This window comes from Carcharodon carcharias, chromosome 18, assembly GCF_017639515.1.
Source record: "Carcharodon carcharias isolate sCarCar2 chromosome 18, sCarCar2.pri, whole genome shotgun sequence".
Taxonomy (NCBI): domain Eukaryota; kingdom Metazoa; phylum Chordata; class Chondrichthyes; order Lamniformes; family Lamnidae; genus Carcharodon; species Carcharodon carcharias.
The window spans coordinates 100,310,165-100,318,960 of NC_054484.1; the positions used below are offsets into that span (position 1 = coordinate 100,310,165).

The 8,796-nt window shown below is 44.2% G+C and overlaps 1 protein-coding gene across 1 annotated transcript in view; it reads right to left on the reverse strand.

The window, feature by feature from the left end:
- mid1 (midline 1) overlaps nt 1–8,091 on the reverse strand; it is a 378,412-nt gene extending 370,321 nt beyond the window's left edge. Inside the window, exon 1 of the mRNA XM_041211614.1 lies at nt 7,907–8,091. The gene's annotated coding sequence lies outside the window, so the exon portion shown is untranslated. The remainder of the gene's footprint in view (nt 1–7,906) is intronic.
- Between the last annotated feature and the right edge of the window lie 705 nt (nt 8,092–8,796).

Consider the following 8,796-nt stretch of genomic DNA (forward strand, 5'->3'; position numbering starts at 1 on the left):
CATTTCTAGTCAGCTAATAAAAGAAAGAAGTGCCATTAACCTTACATAATGTAACATTTAGGGGGAAATGGTGGCATAGTGGTAATGTCACTGGACTAGTAATCCAGAGGCCCAGGCTAATGCTCTGGGGACATGGGTTCAAATCCCACCACAGCAGCTGGTGGAATTTGAATTCAAGTAATAAACTGGAATTGAAAAGTTAATCTCAGTAATGGTGACCATGAGACCATCATTGATTGTCGTGTAAAAACCCATCTGGTTCATTAATGCCCCTTTGGGGAAGGAAATCTGCCATTCTTACTCAGTCTGGCCTACTTGTGACTCCAGATCCAAAGCAATGTGGTTGACTCTTAACTGCCCTCTGAAATGTTGTGGAAAGCCAGTCAGTTCCAGGGCAATTAGGGATGGGAAACAAATACCGGCCTCGTCAGCGATGCCCACATCCCATGAACAAATAATAAAAAGTACAACCTTCACAATTACCTTCCCATCACACCATTTCATAATACTCTCAGTGTTTACCACGTATGCATATTTAATAATAAGATGCACTTTGAACTTCCACCCTTCACCTGGAAGTGCTTGTTTGCATCTTTAAATAATGACAGAATTCCCAAAGTCCAACTGGGCTGCAGAAGTGACTCCTGGAGGTCACTGTGACCAATCACAACAAGAGGAATATCTCATTTCTTCTACTGCTGTTTGAAGAACAAAACAAAAAGGTTACGATCAAGGAAAAGAAGGAGGAGGTGACATGTAACCAATCCCATCCAGCAGGAAAGCAACACCATGATATTGACTTCATGCTGTACACTGCAAAGGGAAGTAAAAATGGAGCATGGTGTAAAACGAGTGGGGATCAAGTTGAATCCACTGAGTGGGTGAGGTTATAGATAGCCCCAAGGAGAAAATCCTAGAGATCCTTAGAAAGGAGATGAAAGGTTGTGCCAGAAATGGTGAATTTGGAGGAATGCTACCAGCTTAGAGTTCATGAAAACCTTCTGCTGCTCTTCATTCTCATCCAATTCTCTTATCCACTCATTGACAGCAAAGTTCATACTGACACTTCTTGCTGTTTTCCTATCTCTGCTCAGAAGGACACCACTATGTCTGAGCTGCCAATGTGAAGGCCCTGTATATCAATGGCATGTCAGTACCGCACATTCCATCCCAATTCGAACAGACATTGGCAGTGGGCCACGGGGAAATGGGCCACGTGACAGCTGAGAGAGTACAGAGAAGAAAGGAGAGCCACTTTCTGGGCACCATGTGCTGTAGTCGTTCGTGGACCTTGCTAAGCATGTAAGGGTGCTGGTGGTAGTTCAATATCCCCATGTGTGCAACCTCTGCAACTGTGGAGCCTGCCCAGCCAGAAGCTTGAAGGGCTGCCATTGCTTCATCTGCGGATACCCGCACACCGAGGCTCAAGGGTCCGGAGTGGAGCATGCTGCCCTGAGTAACTTCGCTTGGTTAGAGAGAAACATGGTTTCACCTGGAAACATTAGTGATGTTTTAGAAGAAACTTGCATTTATATAGCACCATTCAGGATCAGAGTATGTCCCAAAGTGCTTTACAGCTAACCAAGTACGTTCTGAAGCATATATAGGGAAATTAGGAAGCCAATTTATACACAGCAAGCTCCCAAACATCACTGAGGTAAACGACCAGATCATCTATTTTGGGTGATGTTGGTTGAGGGATAAGTCCCTTGCTATTCTTTGAATGGTGTCATGAGTTCCTTAATGTCCACCCGAGAGGGCAGGTGGAAAATGGCATTACCATTTGGCAAGGAGATTACCAAAATGGGTTCAAAGATGCACATTATTCCCTCGTATTCCTGTAGTCAATGTATGATTGCTAAGTGGCCTATTGCAGTGTGATGTTGATTTAGATTGTTTATGTCTATGTGTCAAACCAAGCCTTCAGGGGTGCTTTGAGAGAATATTCTCAGTATTTAGAGTGTGGTCTTATTGCAATGAAAGGTGAAAAACATTTGCGCCAATATTTTACTGGCAGAGATTGAAATGCTGTTTCTCCGAGATACACTTCATGTGATGTCAGCACTCAAATGTCAGCAGTCAAATGAAGGGATCAGTAAAAGTGAATATTACTTTTGAATACCTAAGAAAGGGAGACTAAAGAAAACAAATATTTAATATAACACCTTTCATGACCTCAGGAGATCCCAAAGAGCTATACAGAGAATGATCTGCTTTTGAAGTGTAATCACTGTTGCAATGTACGATACACGGCAGGCGATTTGCACTCAGGATAAGATTAATGACCAAAGACTGTTTCAGTGCTGTTGATTGAGGAATAAAATTCGGCCAAGACAACAGAGAGAACTCCCCTCCCCTTCAAATAATGCCAAGGGCTTTTCTTACATCCACCCAAGGGCAGATGGAACCTTGGTTTAATGTATCGTCCAAAAGACAGCATCTCTAACCAATCAGCACTCCCTTGGTGCTGCCCTGAAACGTCAGCCCAGATTATGTTCTTAGGTCTCCAGAGCAGGGCTTAAATCCACTACATTTTGACTCCAAGGCCGGAATTTTCCAGCACCCTCAATGGCAGGCTCCCCCACAGCGGGGCCGGCCAGCCACTGAAATCTCCATTCATATCGGCGGGACCGGAAGATCCCGCCGGAGAGAGGGGCTGGAAAATTCCAGCCCCAGTTACATCAGCCTACCACAATGGGACAGGTAACCGGTTCCATCCATGTGCATCACGAAGTTGTCGAAGTGTTTGGGCTTCGGGTGAACTTGTTTGGAATTGCATCTTTGTAATAGCGCCAGGGAGACGGAGTAGCAATGCGATGGAACCGAGGTGGCTATATCCTCCTTCAGTTTGTCAATTCCATGCCTTCATGAGTTAACTTCTACTTTTCAGCTGGTAGCATTTGTTACCACAGCAACAAGAATTAATTCGCCATGGCGTTACATTTTTGCTTACTGCTTTGTCATTCATTTTCCAGAAGGGTGACATCCTTTTGAATGGTGACTAATTTAATTGTTTGTGCTTGAGCGCAACGGAATTGCTAGCGGAATATTTTTCTCCCTTCCTGCAGACGTGGGCCAGGATTTTCCTAGAATCTACTTCGGCTCCGGAGCTTCGGCCCAAGTGCAACTGAAACCCCTGCTCATTTGCATAACCAGGATCTCTGACTCACTTCCAACAAGGTTGGCGTGGCACAGTGGGAGCAGCTTTGAGGAAATTCTTGAGACATATATTTTTCAACGCACCTCTCTTTGGAGCTAGGACGCATCGTAACTAAGCTAGTCTGAAGCAAGCAGTCAGCGTAAACTGATGGTGACAGCTCCGAGCCATTCAAGGGGCACCTGCAAAGAATTCACTGGTGTTTCTGTATTGGTGGGCAAGAAGATCAAATGTAGCACAGAATGACCTACTTTATTGATATTATTCAGAAAAAAGGCCTGCATTTCTGTAGCACCTTTCAAGGCCTCAGGATGATCCAAATCACTTTTCGGCCAATGAAGTGCTTTTGAAGTCTACTCATTGTTGTATTTCAAGGAAACACAGCTGCCAGTTTGTGCACAGCAAGGCCACACAAGCTGCAGTGGAACACGTAGAGTTGCATAGAATATACAACACAGAATTAGATAGGGCTGAATCTTCTGGCTGGCATGTGGGTAGCGAGCGTCCCAACATCAGTGCGCGGAATTGCGATATTTAGGTTGGCGGGCACGCTATGCAGCGGGACACGCGCCCGCCATTGATTAAACGCCTTGTTACGGCCCTTAAGTCAGCAATTGATGCTGATTTTGAAGGGCCCGTGCAAATTTTGGCTCAGCACACAGGCCCAATGGGTAGGTGATTTTTTTCACAAACCTCATCCAGTGGTGGGATGAGGTTTGATATTGGAACTAAAAACGTTTAATAAAGTTTTTGTTTATTTCATTAACATGTCCCATCTCGTGTGACATTTTCACATGAGGGCGACGTGTTAATGATTTTTAAAATTTTTTTTATTTTTAATGTGTTTCAGCGATCTCCCTGAGGCAGCTCTTTGCCTCAGGGAGATGTGCACTCTCTCGCACCTGGGGAATCCCCCCCCCCACCACCTGCACAGGGAGTGTACAGCACTTCCCGTCAAGCGGCCCACTGGGTGGGCCTTAATTGGCCCCGCCCACTTAAAATGGTGGCGGGGCCCGTTTCGGCGGCAGCGATCGGCTGCCTGCCCGCCCATCAAGGGCAAAATTCTGCCCATAGAACATACAAACACATTATAGACAAACAGAAACAGGCCGTTTGGCCCAACCAGTCCATGCTGGCACTTCTGATTCCTCAAGCCTCCTTCTCTCCTTCCTCACCTAGGGATAGCAGGATAACTCTCAATTCCTTTCTCCCTCACTTCCCTATCTCTCTCAATTCTCTTCCCATGCCTAGAGGCCTTGAGGCAGATGAAGCACATGCTTATGTCTGTTTCCATAGCTTAGTTTTTTCTGGAACAGGGCGCTAGCCTGAAGCCGGGGGCAATAGCTTGAGGGGTGCCACTCCACATGAAGCATGGCTTACCAGAAGACTCTCCCACTCTTATCGTCTGCCATAGGCACAGGAAAGATTTGCAAGTTGATAATCTACCTGTTCCAACATGTTATGAATGCACCTTCTATGGCCATTAGAGTGGGACTTGATCCTGGAGCTTCTGGCTCAGAAGCAGGGACATTACCCACTGCACTACATATACTTATCTAGCTTCCCCTTAAACCTGTTATACTTTTTGTCTCTACATTCTCTTTTGGTAGCAAGATCCATATTCTCATCACTCTCTGGGCAAAGAACAGATAATCTATTATTTTTAAGTGATGTTTGTTGAGGGTTAAATGTTACCCATGCTTCGGGGGCGGCGGGGGGGGGTGCAGTGCGGGTGGGGGCAGAGGTGTGGGTGTGGTGGTGTCTCCCCTGTTGTACTTTGAAATAGTCCGATTCCATTTTGAAGGTGGTTGGGAATTTGCTTTGCTGTGCCAACTGCTTTTTGAAAAGACAATTTTCAGGGGGAGGTAGCCAATACTGGGAGAAGATGCATACCCTCGAGCTCTGCATGTGATACACTTTTGGAGGTTCTACGGTTGTGAAAGGCACTGTGTAAACGCCTCTCCATATTTTTCTGGCGCAAGGGTCCTGATCAAGAAGACGCAAAACTAAAATTAGAGACAGGCCATTTAGTAATGACATCAGGAAGCATTTTTTCCACACAAAGTGTAGTGGAAATCTGGAATCAGTGCACGAAAAGCTGTGAATGCTGGATCAATTAAAACTTCAAGGCTCACACCCTGATTTATTTTACTTTAGTTATTTCGGCCTCACCCACTGCCCATACGCTCACTTGATGATCTCTGTATAATATCCTGCACAGTACATCACTAACATCGTCTAATATGTCTGTACATGGTTTATATATGATACATATGTATACAGGGAGCTGGATGGAAACTATACGTTCAAGTATTCGGTGCAACTCCGGTGGATAGGTGTGTGCTGCAGTAATGTGCTGTGCTAGAGTATACGTTACCCAGTACATGTTTATCTTAGTTGATTTATTAGCCCAGTAGGAATGAAATATATTCCCAACACCAAGTTACAATCTATGACTATACATACAGTGTCTATGTAGTGTATGAGTTTGGTAGTACTTAATTTTATCATTCATCTTAAAATCCTTGACAACTTTGAACAGATTTGTTATCCTTGAAATGAATCAATCCTAAACTGTCATTGCCTCAATCAAGCTTTCCCCACTTCATTTCCACAGCACAACTGCAATGGTCCCTCCGATCGGCTTCAGTGGAATTGCTGGTGAAACTTGATCCTGTGCCAAATTACAAACCCACTTTATAATGAGTCAGTGAATGAAATCCCAGAATGTTTCCCATTACACATTATGGAGGTTAACACCCATACCCATGCTGAAACACAGAGGAGACTGAGATTCCCACAAAATAAAACACTTTCTTGGTTCTAGCAAGCTCCCAAGTCTTCAGGAATGTAGACAATTCAATTTGCAAGGTCTACTTTACTGGCCCAGGAGAGCCAGACACACAGCCAGCTGCCATCCAAATCAAACAGTACTGAAAAAACTACGGTGTTTATGGGAACATGGAACCATTAATCACAAGTAAACTTCAGTAATTTAGAAAAGGAGCAGAGAGGCAGGGGAAGGGGAACTGGAGTTAGGAGAGGGGAGCAGGATATCTGCCAGAGATGGGTATCTGAATTGAGGGGAGGAGGGGGGTAACTGAGTTGGAGGAGAGGTAGAGGGGAGGGATACCTGAGCTGGGGAGATTGGGAGGGGGCATCTGAGTTGAGAAGAGGAAGTATTTGATTTGGAGAGAGATGGAGGGATATCTGAGTTGGAGGGAGGAGTATTATGATGGAGGAAGGGGCTTCTGAGTTGGTATCTAATTTGGAAGCAGGGTTATCCAAGTTGGAAGGTTGGTATCTGAGTTGGAGCAAGGGGTACCCGAGTTAGAGGAAAGAGTACTTGGGATAGAGGAAGGGGTAACTGAGTTGGAGAGTTAGTATCTGCATTGAGGAGAGGGGCATCCGAATTGGGTGGAAAGTTTTCCTACTTGAGAAGGGGTATCTGAATTGGGCAGAGGTGGGGGAGGGGCATTTGAGTTGGGGGAGAGTTTTCCTAGTTGGGGAAAGGGGCTATTCAAGTTAAAGGAAGGGGGTTCTGAGTTGGGGGAGGGGTATCTGCTGAGCTGGGGAGGGGTATCTGCTAAGTTGGGGGAGGGGGAAGGGCAATTGGAGGTGAAGAAAAGCTTTTGCAATGTTGATTGGTCAGCATCTGAACATTGATATAGCTGGCTCTAGGTACAAAATGCTTGTTGAGGCAAAAACAAAAGTTATTCATAGACAAGTCAAATCCGAAGCAGCCCTAACACCAGTGTGTGAGCTTCTACTAAATATTTGACAATTTAACTTCTAGCTTCCCAACAATGGCAGTAAAGCAGTGTCAAACAAAACCCAAACAATGCAACGTTAGCAGACTAATGGCAGACATGGTGAATCAAAATTAACTAAAACTTAACTATACTGTTGTGTGGAGAAGTATCTTTCTAAAGGAGATCTCCACATTCATATTGATAATTATGTTAGGCATGCATAATTGGTGCAACATTAGGAATAAATGCGTCTCAAAATAGTAAAGGCCCTTCAGGGCAAACAAAAGCATTTACAATTTGGTGCTCATTATTATCCTTTCTAAGCACTTTCACCATTGAAACACACTACAATCAGATTGTGCAAGACCCTCAATGGGTACGCCATTTACCAGCACTATTGAAAGACTTGGGTCTGCAGACAGGCAAATTTTTAAAAATGAATTGTATGCAAGAAATAAACACCATCAGATTCTGAGGAGTATAACATTCCCATGCTCTCCAATCCAGAAGCTGGCCCTGCCAGTAAACAGAGAGCCTGTTCAGACATGGTACCTTCACCATGAATCAACACATCCCCATTAGTGATCACTATGCAGCTTGCAGACAGCAACCTACTCTCGAGATTATCCCTTCACTACAAGAACTCTGCCCCTTCACAGTCCCCTCCCCCTCTCCCCCATCACCTTCCATTCACCCTTGCTAGGACAAAGCTGTACATCTGGGATTTGTCAGAGATTACAAAAGTGCTACACACCGAGGCGAGTATCACAATAGGTATTTCTGCTCTGGATAACACACAGCCACAGACTGCCCTCCTGCAAGAATATGGTTTTCAGCTACAGTTGCATGTAGTACAAATAAAAGGGAGGAAATGGGTATTACAGAAGTTTATAGTATATTATACACTAGTTTCTTGACAGCCTCTGACAAACAAAACTTAAACTCTTTTTGAGATTTCAATTAACTTCAAACTTCTTTCCCATCAAATTTTACTTACCTGACTCCCCATTTTGTCAGAAGCTGCAGTTCCCTGAAGTCTAAGAAGGCAAGTTCCAAAATAGATCTGTTTCTCCCTCTTTCACACACACTCTCTCTAATGCAGCCTTGCCTGGTCCTCACTGTGTTAAAGATACTTCAGCAACTCTTCTGCTGAGGAAGTTGTGCTCTTGTCCCAACTGTAGATCACTCCCACTCTCTTCAGGGTGTGTGTGTTGTGTGTATATGTCTCTTAGTTAAGTGAGCAAGGCTGGCCTCAGTCTGACAGGTTTCCTTATATAGGTAAACATGACTCACATTCCCGTTGAGGGTGGCTGCTTTGAATCTAGCACTTAACTCTAGATATGCCAGCATGCCAGAGAGGAGTGCAGCTATGTAACGTGTGACATCTCACATAACCAGAGCAAGTGTGGACATTGGGGGTAATTCTGCTCCGAGAGAAAGCAGCTTGGGAGCAACTTGAAATGCAAGGTCACATGCTACAGGCAAGACGCTGTCTTGATCTGAGGTGGTCACTTTGTCATAGCTTGTTTCAGCTGGGTCGGCAGTGAGCACAGAAAGCACATAGAACAATTCAAAATCTTCATAATAAAGGAAGGAAAGAAGGGAAAAAACAAATTGGCATTTAAGTAGCACCTTTCACAACGTCAGAACATGCCAATGAAATACTTTTGCAGCATGGTCACTAAAACGACAACCAGCTGGGAAAATTTGAGAGAAGAAAGGTTACAAATTACAACGCCCAGAAATGTCTTAATGATGTTATGCACTACATGACTGACATCTAAACACATATATAATATATAACTATAATATATATACTGTATTTGAGGTGAGCTAATTACAGCAGAAAACAAAATTGAAAATCACTTACTCTTTGGTCGTTTTAAT